Source organism: Lynx rufus, unplaced genomic scaffold (genome assembly GCF_022079265.1).
Source record: "Lynx rufus isolate CCGP_SWC_20201006 ecotype Redwood Valley unplaced genomic scaffold, mLynRuf1.p SCAF_4, whole genome shotgun sequence".
Taxonomy (NCBI): domain Eukaryota; kingdom Metazoa; phylum Chordata; class Mammalia; order Carnivora; family Felidae; genus Lynx; species Lynx rufus.
This window is the reverse complement of record NW_025814856.1, coordinates 74,514,626-74,542,565: the sequence shown is the minus strand read 5'-3', so window position 1 is coordinate 74,542,565 and position 27,940 is coordinate 74,514,626. Positions and strand designations below refer to the sequence as shown.

The 27,940-nt window shown below is 40.2% G+C and overlaps 1 protein-coding gene and 1 pseudogene across 1 annotated transcript in view; one reads left to right on the top strand and one right to left on the bottom strand.

Annotated features, from left to right (window-relative positions):
- Positions 1-27,940, top strand: part of SUGCT (succinyl-CoA:glutarate-CoA transferase) — a 330,930-nt gene that overhangs the window by 57,998 nt on the left and 244,992 nt on the right. The window lies entirely within an intron of this gene.
- On the bottom strand, positions 15,157-15,650 carry LOC124525020 (ubiquitin-conjugating enzyme E2 L3-like; annotated as a pseudogene).

Sequence of the window (27,940 nt, the reverse complement as noted above, 5' to 3'; positions counted from 1 at the left end):
ATAATTCCTTAAAAGACACAAAGTACCAAAACTCAGTCAAGAGGAACTAATGTGAATCGTGCTATATCTATTAGAGACATTATATTTTTAGTTAAATACCCTTTAGAAAAGAAAACTTCAGGCCCAGATGGTTTCATGGTGAATTTTACCAACACTGAGTAAGAAATGCTGTCAATTCTACACAACCTCTTCCAGAAATTAGAAACGCAGGAAATACTTCCAAACTCATTTCGTGAGGCCAGCATTACCCTGATTCCAAACTAAAGACATTTCAAGAAAAGAAAACCAAAGACCAATGTCCCTCATGAACAAGGAAGCAAAAATTCTCCACAAAATATGAACAAATTGAATCCAGCAGTGTATAAAATGACAATACATCACAATCGAGTGGGATTCATCCCAGGAATGCAGGACAGGTCAACGTTCAAAATCTATGGTAACCATATTAGCGCACACAAGAAGGACACAGGAGAAAAGCGGCATGAGCTTTGGCTTTGACTGTGACTTGAGACATATGATAAAGAGCGCGATCCACTCGGCTGTCAAAAGGAGTGTAGTATTGACTCATACTACAGTATGGGTAAACCTCAGAAAACATCAAGCTGCATGAAAAAGGCCAGATGCAAAAGACTAGGTATTGTCTGATTCCATTTACGTGAAATGTCTAGGAAAAGACAAATTTATAAGCTGGAAAGCAGATCAGTGGTTGCCTAAAGCTGGAGATGGGAGCAGGGGATTAACTGCAAATGAGCATGAGGAGACTTTTTAGATTGTGGCGATGGTTGTAAAACTATGTCTGTTGATTTATGTACTTATGGTGGGTGGATTTAATGCTGTATAAATTATATTTTCATGAAGCCATTCAGAAAAGTGAAAAAAAATTGGACGTTGAAATACAGTTCATGTTACAGAGAGTAGTTATTAAAATGAAATTTCTGTAGATTACTAAAGAAATCACCATGCTTCCATAGTGCTTCAGAGTTGATAGCCGAGAGGGGTGAGCCCAAATGGATATGGCAAATCATGTAGCAACTGCATCCAACATTCATATCATGGCAACGGCAATACAAAACAAAACAGTGCTGCGGTTGGATTCTTCCGGAGTGAGTTAGTCTGTGTGTGTGTATATATATATTCTCATCATTTTCTGCATATTCACCACATAACCACATCTCTTAGAAAAGAATAATTAGAAGTCTGCCTGCACTGTAAATCCATCAAAATTTTGAAGGAGAGAAAAAGAAGGAAGAAAGGAAAGGAGGGAGGAATGGATGGAGGAGGATGGGAGAAAGAAGGGAAGGAAGGAAAGAAGAGAAAGACTCAGAGTTAAGTCAAATGGAATAACAATGGGCAAGTTTGTTTTTTGTTTTTGTCTTTCTTTCTTTCTTTCTTTCTTTCTTTCTTTCTTTCTTTCTTTCTTTCTCTCTTTTTACACCTCTAAAATTTGTAGTCCAGTTTAGTTCATGTGGCATTCACATGGCAGTAAGCATCATTTCTAGATTGGGTCAATAATCAATATGGATATGACATTAAAAGGGTCCTTATAGTCAAAATAATTGGAAACTACTGGTCTAAATTATGAATGTCTTAGTTGCACCCTGTCTTCTCAGGAAGTGTTTTTTTCTCCAGAAATTCAGAGTATTGTGGCCATCTGTCCAACTTTATAGTCAGTGATCCCCAGCAAAAGTGTGGTTTGACATATTTACCATTTCATACCAAACTCGTTATTTAAACAAATAATGACACCATCTCTGCAGGGGAAAAGAAACTTAGCACATAAATACAAGATTTCAAAACACAGCCCATAAAGCTGAGGACTGAGATTATATTTTGTCTGTAGACATGGACTGGCTCCAGAAAGTGACTTTATGCCTTTATTTTATTCCCGAAGGGAATAACCTTTTTATCTTCAAATACTTCTTTTTACCCTCACACATATAACAGATGTGTTGTTCGAGTTGGACTCAGTGGAGAATAGGCAGAAACTTTATTCTCCCCCACCCTACCTCTGCAACCTGCAGTCTTGACTCATTTTCATTGCTCATGGATGAAATCCCAGGCAAGTCCTATCAATATTTTTCCTGCTGTTTCATGTAAAGTATTAAAAAGTCCAGCTCAATCTAAAATCATAACTTCAGACTCTTGTGGAATTTATGACTTTTCCCTTTCCCCAACTTGGGCCTGTCTTTTTGGAAACCTGGAGTGAGAGAGAGAGGGAGAGAGAGAGAGAGTTGGGAGGTGATATTTTCTTCATTCTTCCATGATTCTCTTCCATAATGCTAGCTGCTGTGTGTAATTCCTTCAGAGTCAGGTCCTCTTAGGGAAAGGGAACCGAGTTGTGAGCCCACAAAAAGCCTTCAGTTGACTGGTGTAATTGGAGCCCTGTGCTGGAGACTTCTGTTCCCCTGAATCTCAGGTGGTGGCTCTTTGTCTTGCGGGGAGCTTTGTAGGATCCTGAGACCTCAGACTGTAGTTCTTCCCCTCCAGTCCCTGTCTCATTGTGGTCCTCTGTACATAGAGACTATCCATTCAGGTCACATGGTCCTATAGGCAGCCCTCATGGATAGAATTCCTTATACTTTTTTTGACAGGAAGGGAGGGAGGGAGGGAGGGAGAGAGAGAGAGAGAGAGAGAATGAGAATGAACATGAGTGGGGAGGGGCAGAGAAAGAGGGAGACAGAGAATCATAAGTAGGCTCCGCACTGTTAGCGCAGAGCCCGACCCTGCTTTTGAACCCATGAACTGTGAGATCATGACCTGAGCTGAAGTCTTGCTGAGACACCCACATGCCCCATAGAATTCCTTTTATATGAGCTAGTTGTGCTCTGCTGATGGTCTACTTGGCTCATAAGGAAAACTCCTCCTTTCTCTTCTTCATCATTGGCAGGAGTGCAGTTTACTCCCAAACCTGTTACTTTTGCTGCTTTTACCTGATTTAACCATAACTTCTTGCTTTTGGTATGTTTTTAGGCCACGTGTCAAGTCCTTACATAATTTCCAGTTCTCAGAACAGGGCCAAGATCTCAGATACTCTTTTTGAAGAGTCCCTCAAGTGGCTTGAAGGAAAGGGGAGGCAGTTGGGCGGGGTGAAATGCATGGCCTGCTGACAACTCCTTCTAGGGAAACCCTTGCTAAAGGTCTTATTTGCCTCTACCTTCTTGCATCCCTTCATGGATGATAAGCTAAGGGCAGCAAGACTGGTTTCATAATAGTTCAGCATGACCTACACTGGTATTCTGGCAATTAATGGCATTCTTTTTGGATTTGAAGCCTCAGATGAACTGAGGTGAGACATTTGAACACTCTAACTCCTATTTTGTTGAAGAAATGTTTTCCAGGTAATAAAGAATAATATTAAGTAGAGCAGACCTGAGATACCTGTCTTCAAAATTTTTAAGAATTAAAGGATAATGTTTAATGATAAAAATGCTTTGGCTAATTTCCTATGTGTTTTCAATTATTTAAACACAAATGCAAGGGTCAAGTTTTTCCATATACATAATTTCCAAGTAAGTATCTTTTCTCAATAGCAAATACCACTTTATAGCTGATGCCCAGTTGTTATTGGGTATAAGGAGCATTATAATAGCTTCCCTTGGGAATTCTTTTTTTTAAATTTATTTTTAAATTTTTTACTATTTTTTAAAAAGTTTATTTATTTACTTTGAGACAGAGCGCTAGCAGGGAAGGGGCAGAGAGAGAGGAAGAGAGGAGAATCTCAAGCAGGCTCTGCACTATCAGCACGGATAGTGCTCAGATTCATGAACCATGAGATCATACCTGAGCCGAAATCAGGAGTTAGTCACTTAAGCGACTCAACCACCCAGGCACCCCTTTTTAAAATTTATTTTGAGAGAGAGAGAGACAGACAGACAGAGAGATAATATGAGCAGGGGAGGGCCAGAGAGAGAGAGGGGGAGAGAGAGAATCCCAAACGGGGCTCGAACTCACGAACATGAAATCCTGGCCTGAGCTGAAATCAAGAGCCGGGCACTTAACTGACTGAGCCACCCAGGCACCCCCTTTGGGAACTCTTTATGAAACTGTGGGATTAAGAATATCTACTGGACTGGAACATGGACAAAATGACTTGCCATCATGTTAAAAGAGACAAAATTGCTCTTCTTAAAAGATCTCTGCTGGGTGTATTTATGGATATGCAGTGAGTACCATCTCATGACAGAATTTTATACATAAATGTATGTTTGGCCTACTCCAGTCCCAAGTTACTTTTATTTTTCATATACTATTGATCAGTAAAAAAAGGAATTCAAGGGGCGCCTGGGTGGCTCAGTCGGTTGAGCGTCTGACTTCGGCTCAGGTCATGATCTTACAGTCCGTGAGTTCGAGCCCCGTGTCGGGCTCTGTGCTGACAGCTTGGAGCCTGGAGCCTGCTTTGGATTCTGTGTCTCCCTTTCTCTCTGCCCCTTCCCTGCCCATGCTCTGTCTCTATCTCTCAAAAATAAATAAACATTAAAAAAAATTAAAAAAGAGGAATTCAAGATGTGGGGAGGTTGAGCTGTTTTCTCAGTGCTTTAAAATTCCAGAAGAAAAGAGACAGGCTTGGCCTAGAAATATGGTATACATCTAGAATCAGCTGGTTTCATGTTTGGTCTTCAATTTCTAATATATGGATAGTGGTTTCCAATTTAAAGAACTTCTTGGGGACTAGCGACCAGCAAGAGGGGAAAAAAGATGACAATGTTAGGTAATGTTAAAGCAGTAATTATTTCAAAATCTTCACAAATCAAGTGTTTCATGTGTCGTGCCAAATCAACATGCCAAGACTTAGCCATCATCCCAAAACCCTGTCATCAAACTGAATTGTTTCCCTTTATGGTAATAGGCCTGGGAAATAAATCCATAAATTTAAAGAAGCAATGCTAGATAAGAAGAAATGTTATACTTCAAAGGATGCAAAAAATAAATGTTAGATAAAATTTAGATAGCATTTATTTCATGAATACTAATGGTATTTTCCAGTCTTTGGATGGTCTTCCAAGCCAGCATTAGTGCAATATTACAACTTTTAGTCCTTGATTTGAACTACAGTATTTTTAATCACAGAGGTTAAAAAATGTGGAGTAAGTAATAGTCCTGCATCCTGAAAGATAAAGGATGTTGCTAGAATATCAGATTGTGTAATCAGTGATTCTGATTTGTAAGGAACATAAAATCCACAAAAGTTTATCAAGTGAAAAAATACCGATGTTAAAAAATTTGGCTAACATACTTGCTTATAAGAAAAGCTAGTCTTAAACAAGCCAGTTAAAAAATGGGCAAAGGACCTGAATAGACTTTTCTCCAAAGCAAATATACAAACGCCAATGAGCACAAGAAAAGCTGCTCAATGTTACTGATCATTAGGAAAATTCAAATCAATACCAAAATGAGATACCACTCATAGGGTGACTACTATTAAAAAAAACTACAAAAGATAAGTGTTGGTGAGGATATGGAGAAATTGGAACCCTTGTGCATTGTTGGTGGGAAGGTATAATGATGTAAACCACAATGGAGGTTCCTCAGATATTTAAACAGAATTACCATATGAGCCAGCAATTCCACTGCTGGGTGTATGTGCAAAAGGATTGAAACAGGGACTTGAACAGATATTACACATATATGTTCATGGCAGCATTATTCAAGATGGCCGTAAGTTGGATGGATGAACATTAAAAAAAATTAAAGGATGATCCTTGAAGATGTTATGCTAAGTGAAATAAGCCAGCCACAAAAGGACAAATACTTATGATTCCACTCATATGAAGTACCTAGAATAGTCAGATTCATAGAGACAGGAAGTAGACCTGTGGTTGCTGGGGCTTGTGGGGAGGGAAAATGAGGAGTTCTTGTTTCATGCAAAGTTTCAGTTTGGGAAGGTGAAAAAGTTTTGGAGATGGTTGAATGGTGATGGCAATATAAATGCCACTGCACTGTGCACTTAAACCTGGTTAAAATGGCAAAATTTATGTTATGCATACTTTATCATGATTTAAAAGGTAGAAATTCAAATTAAAAAATAAGTTAAATAATTAAGTAAAATAAATAATAGTTTAAGCTACAAGGTATACTATGGGAAAAATTATAATTACTATGCTACAGCCACAAGAAAATGTTTTACTGTATCTGGAATAGTGGTATACAAATATAAATATTTGATGACTAAGTATTGAATATATAAAACACTCCTTTGTTCAAGAATAAATTGATTCTTATGTGTATAAATTAAAAACCCTTTATTTCAAGGATTTTGTTTCTTTTTAATCTGATGGGATTAGTATCTGTATATATATTAGAATATAATTGTAAATTTGCTTAATACTAATATTGACCAATATTCCATTTCTTTTGGTCAAAATCCTATTCCATAATACTAATTCTATGTGTTTAGATTCTTACTGCTTTTCACCCTATATTTATCATTCTGTTGTGAACAATTTATCATTCCTACCATTGCCTATGAAATACTCAGAGGATTGAGGCAAATATTTATTCATCTAAATGAATACTTTCTGGAAAGAAGAATTGCCTGTCAGAATAAATAGTTATAATCATGAGAGTTCTATGAGAATTGCCGGTCTTACTTCAAAATAAAGATACAGTTTTATAAAAATTTCCAATCTGACAAATGAAATGTTATAGTCCCAGATATTTCTAGGAGGGTTCATTTCTCCTACTCCAGCCAGAAATTTCTGTCGTGTTTCTCACAGATCCCTAAGGAAAGCCAAAATGGTAGTGTGGGACCTCCTACCTTCACCATATTAGATACACTCAGAACTTTATTTGTTCTATTACCACCCTTATGGTTTTTTTTTTTTTTTTTACATGTTTATCTATTTTTGAAGGAAAGACAGCGTGAGAAGGGGAGGGGCAGAGAGAGGGAGACACAGACTACGAAATGGGCTCCAGGCTCTGAGCTGTCAGCGCAGAGCCTGACCCCACAAACTGTAAGATCGTGACCTGAGCTGAAGTCAGTTGCTTAACAGACTGAGCCACCCAGGCACCCCTCCACCATTATGTTTTATTTATTTATTTATTTATTTTTAATTTTTTTTTTTTCAACGTTTATTTATTTTTGTGACAGAGAGAGACAGAGCATGAATGGGGGAGGGGCAGAGAGAGAGGGAGACACAGAATCGAAAGCAGGCTCCAGGCTCTGAGCCATCAGCCCAGAGCCTGACGCGGGGCTCGAACTCACGGACCGCGAGATCGTGACCTGGCTGAAGTCGGACGCTTAGCCGACTGCGCCACCCAGGCGCCCCAATGTTTTAAATCTTCTACTCTTCTTCCCGCACAGAACCTTGGGCGCTTGTGTCTCACATACTATCAGTTCTATTTCTAACACAGCATGTGGGTGCAGTGATTCCACTAGGCTGTACATGTTTGTGTCCACACAGATACCCTCATTTAGATCTTTTACCTGTCAGCGTTTAGTTGAAGGTGCTCAGGATCATTTATCAGCAACTAAGTCTTTATTTACTTGTTTATTTATTTATAATGTTTGCTTATTTTTGAGAGAGAGCGTGTGAGCTGGGGAGGGACAGCGGGAGAGGGAGAGAGAAGATCGAAAGCAATCTCTATGCTTCAGCGGGGCTCGAACTCACGAACCATGAAATCGTGACCTGAGCCAAAATCCCATACTTACCCGACTGAGCCACCCAGGCGCCCCCAGTCTTCAGTTTTTATCCTCCGTGCTTCTGTGGGTCTTTTGCTTCTTTGGGGGGGATGCTGTATGCTTCTGTCCTTTACCCTCTCCACCATCTCAGGTCTGATCTGTCACTTGGACTTAAATTGTTTATTATATCTGAAAGCCATGGAGATAATGGACCTAAGCTGTCTGGTCTGTCTTTTTGACTCTCTTGAGTTATGCAGTCTTGGAAACAACCAAAGCTAATGTGAAAGGAATAGTCACAGACTGTGTGGCCCAAGTACTTCCCTGATGAAAATGGGGTGGGTGTGCCGGATAAGGCACAGGAAGAATCTCAGATTGTGAGATATGGGTGTGGAGAGGCAAATGTTTCCCTCTCATGTGCCTACCATTGCTCTTCCAGCATTTCATTGGATTCCTTGAAGTTCCTCAATTCAGTTACATAGAGCAGGCACCTGGAAGGGCTTGTGGGCCAAATCTGTCCAGTTGTCATCTTTTGAAAATAAAGTTTTGTAGGAACACAGCCGTCCCCATTTGTTTATATATTATCTATGGCTATTTTTGCATTGCAACAGCAGGGTTGAGTAGTTGCAACAGAGACACCCCCCAACCTCACACAGTCTAAAATATTTACTATCTAGTGCTTGACAGAGTTTGCAGGTCCCAGATCTAGAGCATTATTAATGGTCTGAAGGTGGGATGATACCACAGGATGGAGACGAAAATACTATCCTTTTGCTTTTATTTTATTTATTTGTTCTCTTTCATTCTCTTTTGAGTAAAAACTCTAAGGATATTTAGGATAGAAAGTGCATTATGATGTTAAAGCTAGAATCTGAGTTCTGTGCCTATATTCCCAAGAAGGAAAACAATTCTCTACAATGAAAATGATTGTAGACATAATAAATGGAATCAAGAAAAAATTTACATTTAGAGTGGCTATATAACATAACATCTAATATTTTAAGTCTTTTTTGAAAGTTTATTTAGGAGCACCTGAGTGGCTCAGTCGGTTAAGCGTCCAACTTTGGCTCAGGTCATGATCTCATGGTTCATGGGTTCAAGCCCCGCATTGGGCTCTGTGCTGACAGCTCAGAGCATGGAGCCTGCTTCAGATTCTGTGTCTCCCTCTCTCTCTGCCCCTCCCCCACTCGTGCTCTGTGTCTCTCAAAAATAAACATAATAAAAAAATAAAGTTTATTTATTTTGAGAGAGAGAGAGAGACAGAGCGAGCAGGAGAGGGGCAGAGGAAGAGGGAGAGAGAGAATCCCAAGCAGGCTCCGTGCTGTCAGCACAGAGCCCGACCAGGGGCTCAAACCCACGAACTGAGAGACCATGACCTGAGCCAAAATCAAGAGGCAGATGCTCAACTGACTGAGCCACCCTGGCACTACCATAATATCTAATATTTATTGAGTGCTTATTATGTTTTAGGCACTGTGGTAAGCATTTATTATGTATTATTCATATAACATATTTGGCAAATTAACATATAGGCAGATCTTGTAATTATATTAATTGCTTATCAATTATAAAAAATACCATGTAGCATAATCTAAAAAAGCTCTCAGTGAGGATTTATGATGTGTGTATTGGAATGTCTTGTAACCTTGGGGAAGTCATTACACTGATCTGAGCTTAAATGTCCTCATCTCTAAAATGGAAAGAAATCTGCCCTGCTTCCTCATAAACTTCTAGTGGACTCTGAGATGTGATTCATGAAATTTCCTTCAAAGTTGTAAATTATTATGTAGATATTAGAGACATGAAGTCATTAAATATGTTTCATGTTATGCTATGTAAATTTTATATTGTGTATAACACTAGTCATACTCTTTTTCATGAGACTACATAATGGAGAGCAAAGGCTGAGTTGTTGGAGGACCTGGGGTAAATTCCCAGTTCTAACATTGTTGGCTGTATAACTTTTGTCAAGTTATTTAATCTCTGTTTTCTGGCTGTACTATAGGAACATTGATGCTGGTGCCTCCCCTAGTGATGTTATTATAAGGATTAAGTAGGAGTGCAAATGGAATCCATAAAAGTGATACAGTCTTAACAAGCAATGTTATTCTCAGACCTTGAGCCTTCTACCCCCCTCTCCACGGTACTCCGGACATTTTCCTTCCACGTACCCTCTATAGTGAAACTCAACGTTGACAAGAAGTTGCTCTCGAGCTACCATTTCTCAGGGCAGAGACTGAACTAAATATGTTAATCCTCACATTCTAATGTCTCCCACGTTCTCTGGCTCAATGCTGCTTTCTGTGCTTACTTCTTTATATGCTGTATGGAAGCTCATTTATTTTTGCTTTGTTATATGAGCCGAAATAAAAAAAAAATACAAATGAGGGTTCTTTTCTCAGTTAAAAGCAAGAAAGAATTTGTGAAACGTATCCTGAGGTGACAGCTGTCCATTCAAGAAATATTTACTGATGTAGATACTTTGATAGGTACCAGGAGCACAAAGATGAATGAGTCACATGGGCAGCCAGCAGCCCCTGGGGAAGGAGATGGTTCGTATGGAAGCCAATAGTTACAGATCAATTTAAGGAATGGACAGAAGTACTATGAAGCACAGATTAGGGGTTGACTAACTCCACGGTGGTGGTGGGGTGCTAAGGAAGTCTTAACAAAGGAAGTAATAATTAAGTTGGCTTTTGTAATATGATTAGGTTTTTTTTTCTCCAGGCAGGGAGTGGAAGTATAAGATGTGTTAGACAGTGGGATTGATTGGGCAAAGGAATTGAGACACAAAGACATGGTGTGTTCAAAGAAAGTGCAGAGGCCTATGTGGATAAAATGTGAGGTAGAAGATGAGGCTTGAAAAGTAGAGTGAGGCCCCACAGAAAGACTATATGCCAGATTTACAAGTTCAGTTTCTATCCTGTTATCAATAGGAAATCATCAGAGACTTTAAGCAGGGAAATGTCCTGGTCAAATCCATTTTAAGAAGATAATTAACTGCAGGTAGAGAATTGCATTCAAGCAGAGAATATCCTGACAGCAGTTCATCCGTTATAGTAAAATAATGGGAGAAACAATCTGCACAAAGAAGAAGCAATGGGGCTAGAGTGGTGGGGGTGGATCAAAGAAGGATTTAGCATGTGAATTGAGTGACCAAAAGAAAGGAAAAAGATAGGAATTGAGATGATTTCAAATTGTCTAGCTTAAGCCATTCTGGGATCAGGGAGAAATGAAAATAAGTTCAATATTGGGAGCAGTGGGAAGAGAGAATTACACGGGGAAGATAAAATAATCAGTGTCAGATCCTGTGCAGAGGACATTTTTGACCTTGTACTCTCATAGCCCCTTTTCTACTCTTTTGATTTCAACATTTATTAGATTGTATTCATCCATATTTAGATGGATGCATGGATCCACTCATTCATTTTTTCATTCATTCAGCAAAGTAAGTGTTGTATCTACTCCATGCAAAGCAATATAATGTAATTCTTTAGCTGAATTCCTTCTCCCCTCAAGTATGAGTCTGTGATCACCTTGATAGCAGAACTGAGTCTTCTTTATGCTCCCAATACTAGGATGATGTCTGTAATGCAGAAGTAATGCAAACATGTTTGTTGGGGTCATTATTGAGCCAAACAGGATATGGACTGGAAGAACAAGCCATTAAATTAAACATTAAGAGGTTATTGTTAATCCTTCAGGAACAATTCACTAGAATGTTGGTAGAAGAAGGCAAATTATAAAGGGTGTTTAGGAGTGAATGGGAGGTGATAAAATAAAAAAAATGAGTTGTCAATTCTTCAAGAGTTTTTAGGTTAAAGGAAAGAGAGCATTTGGATGGCAGCTTTGAGGGCAGAAAGTATTGGGCAGGCTTTGATAATACATTCCTGTAATGCAAAAGTTGAGTCAATATTATATAAAATTTTAGAGAATGGATAGTGCAACATTTAAACTATACATTTAAAAATTTTTTCTCATGTTTACTTATTTTTGAGAGAGAGAGACAGAGAGAGAGAGAGAGAGAGAAAGAGAAAGAGAAAGAGGCAAAACATGAGCAGGGTAGGGGCAGAGAGAGAGGGAGACACAGAATCTGAAGCAGGCTCCAGGCTCTGAGCTGTCAGCACAGAGCCCAACATGGGGCTCGAACTCACAACTCCATAGAGTGGCCTGGAGGAAGTGAAGGAATGTCTTGTATAAACTCGTATCTAGAAAAAGAACATTCTAAGCAGAGATTAGGAAGGGCAGAGGTCTTCAGGTAGAAGAGAGCTTGCCTTGTTCAAGCAACATTGAGGAGTTAATAGGGCTGGATCAGAGTGGGTGGACACTTAATGAAGTTTAGGTTAGACAGGTGGTTGGGGACTGGATTCATGGGGCCTTGTGGGCAGCTTTAAGGACTTTGGCTTTTACTCTAAATGAGATGCCAAGCCCATGGGGGATTTTTGAGCAGAGTAGTGATACAATCTGTGTTTTGAAAGAGTTAAGCAAGGAGACCAATTAAGAAGGAGCTGTGTGTGAGGGGCACCTGGGTGGCTCATTTGGTTAAGTGGCTGACTTCATCTCAGGTCATGATCCCGTGGTTCGTGAGTTCGAGCCCTGCGTTGAGCTCTGTGATGACAGTTCAGAGCCTGGAGCCTGCTTCAGTTTCTGTGTCTTCCACTCTCTGCCCCTCCCCACTCATGCTCTGTCTCTCTCTGTCTCTGTCTCTCTCTGTCTCTTTCTCTCTCTCAAAAATAAACATTAAAAAAACAACAACAACAAAGAAAGAGCCGAGTGTGAGAGACTGATGGCCTTGAACCAGGAGGCTGGTAGTGCAAATGGTCAGATTCTGGACTTACTTTCCAGTTAGAACTGACAGAATTTGGTGAAAGTTTGGATGTGTAATGCAGGAGAAAGAAAGGAATCAAGGATGACTCCAAAGTTTTTTTTTGCCTGAACAGCTGGAAGGATACTATATTGGTTAGGGTAGGTATACTGCTCTCTAGTCAGTCCCAAATCTCCATGACTTAATTATGGTTTATTTCTTATTTGTATCATGAATAGTAGGACTCAGAGAGAGAGGGCTTTGCACTGGTATAATCATCCTAGGACTGGGTCCTTTCATTTGGTAGCTCAGCTATTATCAAGAGCATTTGAATCTTGTGTCAGGTCCTCTGAAACCAGCTTCAGATGAAGAAAGTGAGTGTGTGGAATGAGGAGGGTCACTCTAAACTGAATCAGGGTAAATGGGAAGAAATCCTTATCTCCGCACATCAGAGACAGAGAAAATATTAACAGTAGCTGAAGGGGAAGGGGAAGACAGTTTACTGTCAAAGGAATGAGAGTTGTCTGACAGCTGGCTTCTTAATAGCAGCATTGAAAGCTAGGAAATAGTGGACAAATATCTTTATCAAGGTGCTGAAATAAAAGAACTGTCAATTAATACTTCTGTAACCAAAGGGGCTCCTGGGTGGCTCAGTTGGGTAAGCCTCCGACTTTGGCTCAGGTCATGATCTCTCATTTGGTGAGTTCCAGCCCCGAGGGCTCACTGTTGTCAGCACAGAGCCCACTCTGGATCCTCTGTCCCTCTGTTTCTCTGCCCCTCCCCTGTGTGCACACCTGCTTGCTTGCTCTCTCTCCCTCTCTAAAAAATAAATAAACATTAAAACAAAACAAAACAAAACAAACAGAATTCTCTAACCACAAAAATATTCTCCAAAAATGTTGACGACAAAGACATTTTCCAACAAAATACACTGAGAGAATTCACTTAGTAGCAAACTCGTACCAAAAAATTCTACAGGCCCTTCTTCAGAAGGAAAATGAACTTAAATGGGTAAACCTAAATAAATGCTGACTATATAAAACAATATGTGGGTATTAAAAATATGTATGTATGTACATATACATTAGTACATAATATGTGTAGCACATACACACATATATGACCATAGCAAATAAGTTAGGAGGGGGTAAAAGTGTTCTAATGTCTTTGCACTGTCCAGGAGAAGGATAGAAGAAAAAAAAAAAGATCAGATAGACTGGTAATTCCAAGGATGAATACTACATTTTCTAAGCTAAGAAAATAGAAAAGACAGATTAAAAAAAAAAAAAAAAACAACAAGGTGGGGGGCATAACTTCTAAACTAATGCAAGGGATAAAGAATGACAACAGATATGCAGCCTATCCAAAAGAAGTTAAGAGAGGAGAGCCGAACATAGAACAGTTGGGACAGATATAAAGGACGTTAGGAGATGATAGAGGAGTTAAAACCAAATAGAAGATACAATTCTTTTTTTGTTTTTTTGTTTTTTTTTTCCTGATGATAGATTCTAAGGTCAATTTTATTTTTACAAAAAGAAAAAAAAAGGCAGTCAAAACAATAGAAAGCACATGTAAAGGATGTTGCTGAGTGAGCTTCGAGTGCAGCCTGCCTCTGCAAAGGCTTTGAGTCCAGAGGGAGAGGGAAGGCCTGGTCTCTGTCCTGGCCTGGCCGGCTGCTCCGAAGGAAGGGGCCAGCGGGGCGCAGGCGACCCAGACTGGTGGAGGCTACAGCCGCGTCCAGCCAATCCCAGCCAATTCCAGCTCCGAAAAAGGTCAAACTGCGCCGAGGGAGGGTCGTATAGGGAGGGTCCCGGTGGGACTGCGCCGCACCGAGGAACCGAGGGAGCCAGCTCATGACAGGTCTTCAGCGTTGCCTGCAATGACCCGCACATTTTCTCCAGTGGCTGCAGGGAGGAGAGGCACCCTTTGGCCTCCGGAGACCCACTGGCGAGAAATTCCTCCCCCAAGTGCTCGGCCATCCTCTGGTCAGCGGGCCCTCCCCTGGGGCCCCACAGACCGGGTTTCCCTGAGCAGGCCAGGCCCGGCTGGAAGTCAATCACGCAGGCGGATTAGGGTTTGCCCGTTCGATTGACGTTTTTGTGGTAACAGCCGGCCAGATTTTTACGTAAGAACTGGGCCTCCCTTTTCATGACTTTTGTTTTTTGTTTGGTTTGGTGGTGAGGAGGAGGTGGTGGGGTGGTGAATAGTCATTTGCTTGTTTTTAAATTTAAAAAAAAAAAAAAAGGATGTTATAAATTGGAGCCGCCAGGAGATTTGAACCAACTCCCACACAGGGCAGTGCAACATGGGAGAAGCCACCAGACAGCCACGAGCTGTCTCCTTGCGGAGGAGACTGGTCTGGGGAAGGGAATGAGTGAAAAATAAACCCAGTGCAAGAAAATGGGAGCTGCAAGGGAACTGCAACCTTTGTTTTTTCTTTATTTAACCTTAAGGGCTAAATGTAAATGGAAGATTTTGGATAAATCTGGACAAGAAAAGAAACACCACTCTTTCTTTCCTTTTTAAGTAGGCTTCACACCCAGCCCAACTTGGAGTCCAAGGTGGGGGCTTGAACTCAGGACCCTGAGATCATGACCTGAGCTGAGATGGAGAGTCCCACTGCTCAACTGACTGAGCTACCCAGGCTCTCTACTTTTAAAGTAGATTGATGCAGTGATTTTCAAAACAAAGCAGAACTAGAGCATCTTACATTTTTAATCCTTCCTTTACAGGTTACCTAGACTGCTTTTGATTCAGATAACAGTAGACAGTGAGTAACTGCTGGGAGCAAACGCCAGGTGGCACACGTGTCCTGTTTTGGGGGGTGTCTGAGTGTAGGGGTCTCTGTGCACAGGCTCGTTGCCGTCGGTGGCTTCTCCCTGTATTTCTTTGTAGCCTCTGAAGCATTCTTACATAACATTTTACTGCCCTTAGAGTATTCTTCAGCTATAGCTTCCAGCTTTCAGCACAAATTATCGGACAGACCTGCCCCTTTTCATGGTTGTTCTGGTGGTCTTTTGTTTTAAAGGTGATCTACGGTGGTTTGAACGTGGACTCTTCTGGAAACTTGACTTCCGTTGTGAAGGCCCTCTTATCATATGGAGGCTTGTCAGGAACAAGAGGCCCTTACCAAGTCAATAAATTAGCTTCACCAATCTGGGTTGTTAGGTTTTTCATTCTACATCTGCAGATTTCTTCAAGCTCCTTCCTCAGCCTCCTACTGGCCACCATCTTGGATCCGGTGCTGCTCTACAATTGCTTTAAATATAAAAGGATTAACGTTTCCAGTTAATGTCAGAGATTCTCAGACTAGGTACACACACACACACACACACACACACACATACACACACTTTAACTAAAGTATCCTTTTTTTTTTGGTTTGTTTTTAAGTACTTTTTAAGTAGGCTCCATACCTAAGGTGGGGCTTGAACTCCAAACCACTGAGATCCCTGCTTGCACTATTGTGTTCTCCAAACAGTGGCCGGAGTGACTGCAAAGCAACCATGTCCCTCTCTTGCTTTACACCCCTCCAATAGCTCCCTCAAAAACCCTCCCAAAGCACATGGAATGGGATCCAGACTCCTCTTTGGCCTGTAGGACCCTGCCTGTATCTACGACTGCATCTTACCGTATATTCCTTACTACAGTGCTCACTGAACCTCAGGGACGCTCGCATTCTTTTTGTCCTTCAACCTTCCAAGCTAATGCTTAGTGCTTTTATGCATGACTTTTATGCCTGGAATTTCTTTATCCAGCCCTTCTAATGCTGGACTTATTTGTTTATTTATGTTTAATTTAGGACTCAGGTAAATGTGATCTACTAAGAGAGAGCCTTTCCAACTTTTCCATCCGTGATATTACTTTGACCCTTTTATTGTTTTGAAACTACTTACTACCTACCTGTATGATATATATTTCTAGTTCCATGCAACCACTCTTTCTTTTTTTATGACTTTCTTTCCCGAAATATTTCTAACAATTTCTGGAAGTACTTAACATGTGTGGTACAAACATTCCTTTGTTAGTGGGTCCTGATTAAGGTCACTTTTCCTCTAAGAGAGAAGTTCTTAATCCGGGCTGCACATTAGTATTACCTGGTATAATTAAAAAAAAAAATAGGGGCGCCTGGGTGGCGCAGTCGGTTAAGCGTCCGACTTCAGCCAGGTCATGATCTCGCGGTCCGTGAGTTCGAGCCCCGCGTCGGGCTCTGGGGTGATGGCTCAGAGCCTGGAGCCTGTTTCCGATTCTGTGTCTCCCTCTCTCTCTGCCCCTCCCCCGTTCATGCTCTGTCTCTCTCTGTACCAAAAATAAATAAAAAAACGTTGAAAAAATATTAAAAAAAAAAAAGTGATGCCTAGGCACCTCCCCCATTGAATCAGAATCTCAGAGAGGGCAGGGTGAGGCCTGGGCTCATATTTTTTTAGAAGCTCACCAGGTAATTCAAACGTGAATCCAGAGTTGAGAATCTGTCTTAGAAGTTAGTTGGGCGCCTGGGTGGCTCAGTTGGTTGAGTGTCCAGTGGCTCAGCTCGTGATCTCAGGATCTGGGGGGGATGGAGCCTCATGTTGGGCTCTGCACAGAGTGTGAAACCTCTCCCTCTCTCTGCCCCTCTGCCCTGCTCATGCTTGCTCTCTTGCTCTTTCTTTTAAAAAAGAAAAAAGAAAAAAAGTTAATGGAGGTAGCAGTAGGAGGAGGACAGGAGGGCGGAGAGTATTTTTTGTCACATATAATCTGAGCCCGAAGCTTTCCAGTCCTGCCGCCCTGTCTGTGGCTATTACTGTCCCTATGTTCTGTTGCTTCTGAGGTTCACTGGTTTCTACCAAATGTGATCTACTAATAGAAAGGCTCTAGGGACCTGCCTAAGCTGGAGTCAGTCTCTTTCAGACCACTGGGCTTGTTTCTTTCTGTCTTAGGTGCTGTGCTCATTTTCTAACACTTATTGATGCTATGTGTTAAAGATATGATAAGCCCCTGAAATTTTTTTATTTTGGCATAATTTTAGATGGACAGGAAAAGAGCAAAGATAGTGCAGAGAGTTCATATATACCCTTTACCCCACTTTCTCTGATGTTAACATATAACAATGATACATTTGTCAAATTAAGAAATTAACATTGATATAATATTTTCTTTTAATTTTTTAACATTGATATGATATTTTAAATTCCAGGCTTTATTCAGATTTTGCCAGTTTTTCCATTAATGTCTTTTTTTCTGTCCCAGAATCCATTCCAAGATGTTGCATCGCATACAGTTACTATATTTCCTTAAATTTCTCCAATCTGTGACAGCTCCTCAGGCTTTCCTTGTTTTTATGCCCTTGACACTTTTGGAGAATGCTTGTTAGATGTTTTGTAGAATGTTCCTCACTTTGGATTTGTCTGATGTTTTCCAACGATTCAGCTTGGGTAGGGGTGCCTGGGTGGCTCAGTCAGCTCAGCATCCGACTCCTGATTTCGGTTCAGGTCATGATCTCACAGTTCCTGGGTTCGAGCCCTGCATCAGGTTCCCTGCTGACAGCATGGAGCCTGCTTGGGATTCTCTCCTTCTCCTTCTCTTTGTGCCTTCCCCCGCTCATGTGTGTTATGTGCTCTCTCTCTCAAAATAAATGAATAAACTTAAAAAAAATTCTTAGCAAAATAAACCGGGGTGATGGGCTTTGGGGGAAGAACATCACAGAAGTGAAATGTCCTTCTCATGGTGTCATGTCAGCAGTATACTATATCAACATGACCTGTCACTGGTGATGTTAACTTTGATCTCCTGGTTAGAGTGTTGTCTGCCAGCTTTCTCCACTGTAAATCCACTACTTTTCTCTTTCCGTACTGTATTCTTGGGAATCCAGTCACTAAGTTCAGTCTACTCTCAAGTAAAGGGGACTTAAGGTACATCTTCTGGAGTGGGAGTATCTACAGATATCTGTCATAATTCTGAAAAGAGGATTTGTCCATTCTTGCTCATGTGTTTGTTTACTCATTCGTATCAGCCCATGCTCATGCATATTTGTCTTATTCATTTGGTTATAATCAATTGCTGTTGTTGCTTTGTTGCTAAAATTTCTCCAGCTTTGGCCATGGGTTGCACTTTTTAGGTTGGATTCTATGTCCTTTTTTAACATGTCTCCATCTTTTCCTTTCTTTTTCTCTCTGCTGCTCTTTCTCCCTCTGTCTCCCTCCCTGTCTCTCCCTCTCCCCCAACATTTCCTCCTCCTCTTCCTCCTTTTTTCTAACATTACCCTCTGGTACTAGGACATGCTCATCTTGTATTTTCCTTGCCTCAGCCCTGCAACCGAGTGCTTTTTTTTATATACATGATCTCATTGAACCCCCAAGATAGCCTTGTGAGGTGGATAGATATTATCTCCATTTTTACTAATTTTGAAATGGAACCCATGTGGTAAGTATCCTAGAGAGAACATGAAACAGCACTGTTTGGAACCAAACAGAACCATTTTGTTATTGACCCCTAAGATATACGCCTTCTTCTGAAACGCTCATTCTGAGATAGATTGGTTGAGGAAACACCTATGGGTATGGTGCAAGCATTTTCCCACAGTGCTTCTCCCTCCTTCCAGGCCCTTCTATCCCTGGGAACTCAGTAGTAACCAAAACAGTGAAAAATCCCAGCCCTCATAGAGTCTACATTGTTGTGGGATAATAATAGCAATTATTGAACATATTGAATGTTAGGTACTGTTTGTCACTTTAAATATATTAACTGATACAGTCTTTACAACAGCCCTGTGAAGTAACTTCTGTTATCATTCATCATTTTTAAGAGAGAACTGAGGCATGGTGAGGTTAAATCACTAGTCCAAGTTTGCTAGTTAAGTGGCTTGTCCAGGATTGCTCTGCTAGTAAGCCGTGGAGCCAGACTCTGAACCAGGCACTCTCACTGCCCTGCCTCTATCCCTACACACTCCCTACTGTTGTTTTCCTGTGAGGAAATGAAGCCTACAGGTGTGAATTACATGTCTGCACTCCAGATTTATGTTTAAACTAATCCCATTTGAATTGTGTTTAATAGAAGTTCCTAATAATTTGGGGGTCAGAGATACAGGTTTTACCCATTTGTGTAGTTCTTTGGTTGTTTCTGTCAGAATGGGGAGAGAGAATTGTGATGCCAGAGCTCACCATCCATGCCTGGAAACCCATTGAATACTTTTTTTTTTTTTTTTTTTTTTTAAGAGAGAGAGTGAGCAAAGGAGTGTGTGCTAATTCATGCATGAGCGGGGTAGGGGCAGAGGGAGAGAGGGAGAGAGAGAGAGAGAGAGAGAGAGAGAGAGAGAGAATCTCAAGCAGGGTCCACACTTAGCAAAGACCCTGATATGGGGCTCAAACTCACAACTGTGAGATTATGAGCTGAGCTGAAATCAAGAGTTGGATGCTTAACTGACTAGCAACCCAGGCACCCACTTTTTAAAATTTTTTTGAGTGTCGGCCATTTAAAAATTTTTTTTAAGTTTATTTATTTTGGAGGGGGAGGGGCAGAGAGAGAGACAGGAGAGAGAGAATTCCAAGCAGGCAGCGCAGAGCCCCATGTGGGACTCAAACTCAGCAACCGTGAGTGAGATCATGACCTGAGCAGACAACAAGAGATGGAGACGCTTAGCTGACTGAGCCACCCAGACGCCCCTGGAATCTCTCTGTTATGAATGGCTCTGAATTTTGGAACGGCTGTTTATCTATTATTAGTTAAATGGAGGTAGATGACTACAACCCACAGCTCAGACATTTTAGGAAATAGCTGCTTATAATTACCTTTACTGGGAGAGAGATTCTGGATCAACAGTGAAATTTACTTACAACTTCCATCTATAGGAAAGCCCTGTTCTACTTTCTTTCTTTGTTTTGGGAAACAAAAGTGCTTGAAATTTTTTTTTTATTATTATTTTTCTTGGTGCAGATATACAGATAGCTTACAAGAAAGCATGAAGGGAGGTGGGTGGGGGATGGGCGAAATAGATGAAAAGGATTAAGAAGTACAAACTTGAAGTTATTAAATACACAAGGCACAGAAATGAAGAGAACAGCATAGGGAATACAGTCATAATATTGTTTTTTTAAAATTTTTTTTTTCAACGTTTATTTATTTTTGGGACAGAGAGAGACAGAGCATGAACGGGGGAGGGGCAGAGAGAGAGGGAGTCACAGAGTCGGAAACAGGCTCCAGGCTCTGAGCCATCAGCCCAGAGCCCGACGCGGGGCTCGAACTCACGGACCGCGAGATCGTGACCTGGCTGAAGTCGGACGCTTAACCGACTGCGCCACCCAGGCGCCCCCAGTCATAATATTGTAATGACATTGTATGGTGACAGATGGTGACTACACTTACCATGGTAAGTATTGAGTAATGGACGGAATTGTCAAATCAATATGTTGTACACCTGAAACTGTTATAACATTGTAAGTCAGTTGTACTTAAATTAAAAAAAGAAAGGGGGAAGCATGAGGGACAAGCTGGCTAAACTTGCTTCAGAAGGGTGTAGTAATTTATTTGTACCCTCTTTATGTAAGAAGGGGGAAGGGCTGACAGGGTAGCTAGGAGGCCACATGCAAGGATGTTCCTGGTGGAGTGTTCTTTTCTACCCTGTCCACATGGAGGCTAGCGTTTCCCCTCTCTCCATGCTAGATTGCATGGCTCATTATTTATAGAATCCGTATCTGAATTTAGCAGAGGTTTGCTGCACTGAGGTTTTTAGTTTCTTGCTTTTGTTTCCTGTTACTATGATGAAGCCAGGGTCACAGATACCATGTGAAGTCTCCTCCACCCCCTCCCAGCCAACTTCCCCACCCTGAATTGCTTCCAGAATTACCCTTGTCTTCACTCCTGCTCACAGTGCTTTTGCTTAGATATCAAAGACAGATATCCTGTCTGTCTACTAATCCTTATGCAATTTCTTCTGTGTTTTGTACCAGTAATTTGTAGGAATTGGAATGGTTATAGAAACAGAAAAGTGAAAGGGACTGATGGAAGACCCAAACTGTGGTTCTGGAAAGCTTTCATTTCTTTATATGCTTTATGGATTCTAGAAGTAGTGACTGTGCCAGGGTACTCTTGGAAAAGAGTGGACAGAGATGTTTGACCACTTGCAATGTGATAATCCTTCTGGAAAAAGAGTGACAAACTGTCACTAGTGTCCCTCGAGTTGGTCATGCATGGTTAGGGAGCTTCATTCCAGGACATTTCACACAGTTTAAAAGAAAGGGGTGAAAGCAAGAGATGCTTAGTTTACTCTTCAGAGAACTGTGCACACGTACTACTTTGTGGTAGTAATAGTTCTAGGAAAGAGTGGAGGAAGCTTGACTCCCAGTGCTCCAAATGAGAAAACAGTTTGTAATTGGATGTCATTCATTAATTGTCATTGAATGATCAATCATCTCAGTTATAAAAGTCAGGTCACCTTGTCTCTTGGAGAGGTGGTGGCCGGGCCGTGTCTGTGGATATTTTCCATGGGTGACCTCTTTCCACCAGGCATGCTGGTTGTAGGGGTGTGACAGCTCTTTGCATGTTTAAAGCAAACATTGAGCAGACACAGTGAAACAAAAGTACAAAACGAAAGTTCAAAATTAAAAAGTCCTTATCAGCAAAGGACCGAAAAAAACCATTACAGATAATACCTTAATGTCGAAATGAAAAGAGACCTTACTAAAAAATCCCTTTGACCAAACCTTTTTCCTTAGAATTCTAAATCTTTTTTGTTTACTGCCTTATAAAAAGTATCAATTAATTTATTAGGACCTTGTAAAGATGAGGAAGTCTGCCCTAATCTCTGGCTGTTTTTTGTTAGCATAGGAACATGTAGGGGAAAAATATTTTTTTCCTATTTATTAGAAGGTGGCCTGTATGGTTCTGGTACAGAATAGGATGTGTATGATCTATCACTCAAGAATGCATCTTAACCCTTTGCACCAATGATTGCTTGTTATGTTATATTCCTTTCAAAGTTCCTTCCTTCCTTCCTTCCTTCCTTCCTTCCTTCCTTCCTTCCTTCCCTCCCTTCTTTTCCTTATTTTCTTCTTTCTTCCTCTCTCCCTTCCTTCATTTGTTCGTTCGTTCATTCGTTCGTTCCTTCCTTCCTTCCTCTCTCCCTTCCCTTCCCTTCCCCTTCCCCAGTTTTGATCTTTACTATTTCTCTCTATAGTTATTTTGATGGGAGGTTGAGAGAAAGCATACTAGCATGGCTGTCTGCTTCCATGTTAACTCAGAAGTTAGAGAACCAGTTTTGATACATTCCCTGATATTTCATCTGGCTCTAATGATATTCCCAGAGTGTCCCAGATATTTATTTACATCTGGTGCAAAGATAGTATTAATTAAAAACATAAAGCTGGCTTTGGAACTTGACTGTATCAGGAGGAAACTTGGCATTGGTTCAGAGCTTTGTGATAAGTCTGTTACTAAGTACTTTGAGGCTATCAGACCATCAGGCCAAGTGATAGTCCCTGAGTGATGATGGAGGAACGAACTGCTTAATCGAAATTGCATGTGGAGATGACAAAATCTGAAAGTCTCTAATCACTTCATCAAGGCCATTTAACTGAGGGCTGCAACAGAGACTACAATTTATGCAATAATTTCTCATATAGTTTGGGAAATTTTCTACTCCTGGCACAATTCCCCATAAATAAGTAGAAATACCGATTTCCTACAAAGTAAGGTCAGCCTCACTTTAGTTTCTTATTCTAGCATGGTAAATTCTAAATTATTTATTTTTGGATTATTCACAGGGGGAAAAAAAAAGATTGAACCTGAGCTGACTCCCCCTGACACAAAATGTTTGGAATCCTCCTCCTTTGCCATTGTTTGGATTCTTGAAAGAGAATGTAAATTTATCTTAATATGAGTTTAGTTCAAACTGTGAGGAAGATAAGTTTAGTGACATAAAAACATAGATTTGTATTGGGGATACAGTAACTGAACAGTTTTTTTTTTGGGTAGGTGTCTCTGTCTTCACCACCAATGGAGACACCAAAGATGTGAGTATGGTTAGATCTCCTCTTGACATTTGTTGCTCGTAGAAAAAAAATAAAAAGCAGCTTTCCTCTAATATTGGGAAGTATACTTTGAAACTGTTGTTTATTAGACATCTGATTATAGAATAAAGCAGATATTTACATTATCTATGTTTTTCCTTAATGAAAAAAATCTGTTACTGCTTTTTGTCAGTCATAAAAGTGATAAATGTTTATTGTGGGAAATTCTGAAAGTAGAGGGCTATAAAAAAAAATAATTATGAGCTACAATGCTACCACCCTGAGATAACAATTGTAAGATTCTGGTGCATTTCCGTAATCATGTTTACACTGAGATTTTTTTAATCGAACATTTAAAGTTTCAAAAGAAATAGTTTTACGAATTTAGAATCTTAAACCAAAGGAAAGGACCCTGAATGGGACCCCTGGGAGGATTTGGTGTTTGTTCCCTGGAGCTTGGTAGATAAGTGGATTGATATGTGATTCATGCCTGAGATTTTTAGAGAGACAGAGGATGTCTGGAGGGCTGTGGTTTGGGAGCCACTGTGGTCTTGCCATTATTTCCTGTGGATCAGGGTGAGAACGAGAAAAACATTGTGTGATTGCTTTAGATCCTGTCCAAGAGGGGAGAAGGAAGCTGGTGGTGTACTAATGACGTCTGGGGATGAGGAAGGATCATAAATGATTAACTGGAAAAGGGAGAGATTGACCAGTGTAAAGAGACCCTGGAGGTAAGAGACCCCCACTGATGGAGTAGGGGAGGTCTTTGAAGAACCCATTAAAGTACTCTGTGAAACAAGTAGGCTTTAAACCCCTGCCAAGTCTAGATCACCATGATAGTACCAATTAAGAAGACATTCCCTGCTGACCATACCTCTTCTCATTTTTCTCCACCCCCATCCCTTCCAACATATGCCCGAACATGGAGGCATTAGAAACTAAGCTTAGCAAATGGGGAAGCTACACAGAGTTGGATTCTGTCATTATTGGACGCTCATGAGTTTTCTTAATGCTACTGATTTCTTGAAAGTAACATTTACACATGGTAGATATTCAGTAGATACTTATCCAATAAATATTAGTGGAATAAAATGTTGTAACTGATTTACTAGAAATGAAATGATTATCCAAGTTCCTATTTTGGGTTTGAGCACTGTGGTGGGTGTTCTTTTCCTTCCTGAAGCTTTGCTTTAAAGTACTGGACTTAGCTTGTCCTGACCTCTTTATAGACTTTGTCTTGTGTCTTCCCAAGTGATACTCTCATTGCAACTTCAGGGTGAGTCGTCTGGCAACATTGTGAGGGAGAATAGTGTAATATAGTGTTTTAAAGTTATTGAGGCTTTTCTTCGAATATCTTCCATAGAAGCCTAACACAGATAAAGGTAGAGCTGCTCAGATCAAAGCAGGGTAAAGAGAGCAGGGGGCATTGTCCCCTATGCAGTAGACTGGTTCAAACATTGGCTCTGTCACTTACTACTTACGTGGTTTTGGATAAGTTACTTAACCTTTGCAAGTGCAATTTTCTCATCTGTAAATTTTAGGGTCATTGTAAGAAAGGGTTATTATAAAGGTTGTTACAGGGTTATTACAAGGGAGTGCTCAGGAAATGTTAGCTATTCCTCCTTGGCCACTGCTGCCTTCCGCTCCTCGTCTTCCTCTTTATTTTCCTTTTCTTCCTTAAGAACAGGGCCGAGTTTAATGGTGTTTAGGTGTGTATTAGAACTCATTACTTATAGTTTATTATATGTTTTGATCTTTACTATTTTTCTCCATAGGTATTTTGATGGGAGGTTGAGAGAAAGCATACACACTAGCATGGCTATCTGCTTCCATGTTAACTCAGAGGTTAGAGAACCAGTTTTCTGCTTCCCATCTAATCCCATGGACTTGGATATACAAATACTTTTGCTTTATACTTCTTTCTGCTTCTATCTATCTATCTATCTATCTATCTACTAATCTGTCGTCTATCTACATTTTTTAAAGTTTATTTATTTATTCTGAGAGAAAGAAAGAGAACGACAGCATGAGTGGGGTAGGGGTAGAGAGAGGGAGAGAGAATTCCAAGCAGGCTCCATGCTATCAGCACATAAACTGTGAGATCGTGACCAGAGCCAAGATCAGGAGTCTGACACTTAAACTACTGAGTCACCCAGATGCCCCTGTCTACATTTTTTATGAACCCAATAAGAGTAAGCTACAGCCATGTGATGCCCATTTCCCATAAATTTTTTAGTTTGTATTTCATAAAAACATAGAATTCTGTTATGTAACCAATTACCAAAATCAGGAAATTAACATTGAAAAATACTATCGTACAATTTTCAGGCTTAACTGATGTTTTATCTATTGCCCCATTAATGTCTTTTTATAGCAAAAGAAAGAAAACCTAGGTTGCATTGTATTCAATTGTCATGTCTCTTTAGCCTCCTTTCATCTGGGCCTATCTTTGTAGCATTTGAGTCTTTCTGTGTGATTCCTGGCATTGACATTTTTGAAGAGTGTAGGTCAGTTATTTAGTAGACTATCCCTCAATTTGGATTTGTCTGATATTTCTTCATGAAGAGATTCAAGAGAGGTCTTTTGACCTTCATGCCACAGAAGGGATGCTAAGTTCTCAGTGCATTGTCAGGAGGCACATGCTTTTTTTTTTTTTTTTAATATGAAATTTATTGTCAAATTGGTTTCTTTTTTTTTAATATGAAATTTATTGTCAAACTGGTTTCCATACAACACCCAGTGCTCATCCCAACAGGTTCCCTCCTCAATGCCCATCACCCACTTTCCCCTCTTGTCCACCACCCGCCCCCCCCCCCCTCAGTTTATTCTCAGTATTTAGGAGGAACATGCTTTTTTTTTTTAATTTTTTTTAACGTTTATTTATTTTTGAGACAGAGAGAGACAGAGCATGAACGGGGGAGGGTTAGAGAGAGAGGGAGACACAGAGTCTGAAACAGGCTCCAGGCTCTGAGCGGTCAGCACAGAGCCCGACGCGGGGCTCGAACTCACGGACCGTGAGATCGTGACCTGAGCCGAAGTCGGACACTTAACTGACTGAGCCACCCAGGCGCCCCTATTTTCATTATTTAAATTTGGTTTGTAATAGTGTTCTTCCCTTCCTACTTGAATAAGTCTTAAGGAATTTAGGATAATTTGTGTGTGTGTGCGTGTGTGTGTGTGTATGCACGTGATTGAGGTGTAGTTAAGTCACTTTTAGCATGATGCACTGACATGATCATGACAGTCTTTGAAACTGTAGATTCCTGTTGGATGATGGAATTATTGAAGAGTTTTGATCTCTTTTCCATAAAAAAACATTGTGTATATTATAGACAAGATTGTATCTTGATACCCAGTTATCCCTAACTTCTGTCAATCCTATAAAAACATTTGAAAAAAATAGTTACAAACAGAGAGGGAGGGAGGCTAACCATAAGAGACTCTTAAATGCAGAGAACAAACTGAGGATGGATGGGGGTGTGTGTGAAGGAGAGGGGGCAAATGGGTGATGGGCATTGAGGAGGACACTTGTTGGGATAAGCACTGGATGTTGTATGTAAGCAATGAACCATGGGAATCTACCCCAAAAACCAAGAACACACTTACCTTACACACTGCATGTTAGTCAATTGCCAATAAATTATATTAAAAAATAAAAATAAAAACATTTGATAGTTTATGTGAAGAATATCATAGGCATGCATGAAATAGTATAAAATACAAAAATATGCACCAGTTGGGTGACAAATGTTTATTAAGTACTTACTGTGTGCTTATTGTTATGTTAACTAGTTGGGGAAAATGAAATGTCTGCATTAGAAACAATTCTTGAACACACATACTTTTATATTAACGTCATAAATTGTGTATTGTAAAACAAAGTGGTAATTCTGTGATAAAGACATGTATCGTCAGTGTAAGCTGTTTTTTATTTTTTATTTTGCTTAGTATGCTTTAGCCACATTGCAGAATACTGCTTAACTTACAAATTCACTTACCCTTTCTGACTAGGAACATATGCTTATTAGTATTATATTTCAGATGCTTGGGTGCTGTACAGTTAGTCACCCAGTTTTGATGCCTCCCTGTGATAGAGAGTGAGGAGTCTAATTTCAAAGATTATTGAGGGAACAAACCTAGTGATTAATATATCAAATTTCTGGTCTTTGAACAATGTGTGTGCTTTTGATACTCATGGAAATATTTTGTAAAAGTGGTTACACAGTAATGAATGTCAACAGTTTGATAATTATATATAGAATCACAGTAAGCAGCTGTGTGACTTCGGGTAAGGCACTTAGTCTCTCAAAATTTCATTTTTCTCAACGGTAATTAAAATACCTCATGTAGGTTTCATGAGACTTAAACATGTACAGAGCACCAGCACAGTTCCTGGCACATAGCAAGTGCTCTGTACATGTTAACTATTATTATTGGATTAATTGTATAAAATAGAAAGTGGCCAAGAAGATTCTTCAGAATAGAATAAAACTCTCCTGTTTAGATGAAGGAGAACCCGATTGGGAAACTGAAAACTTGAGT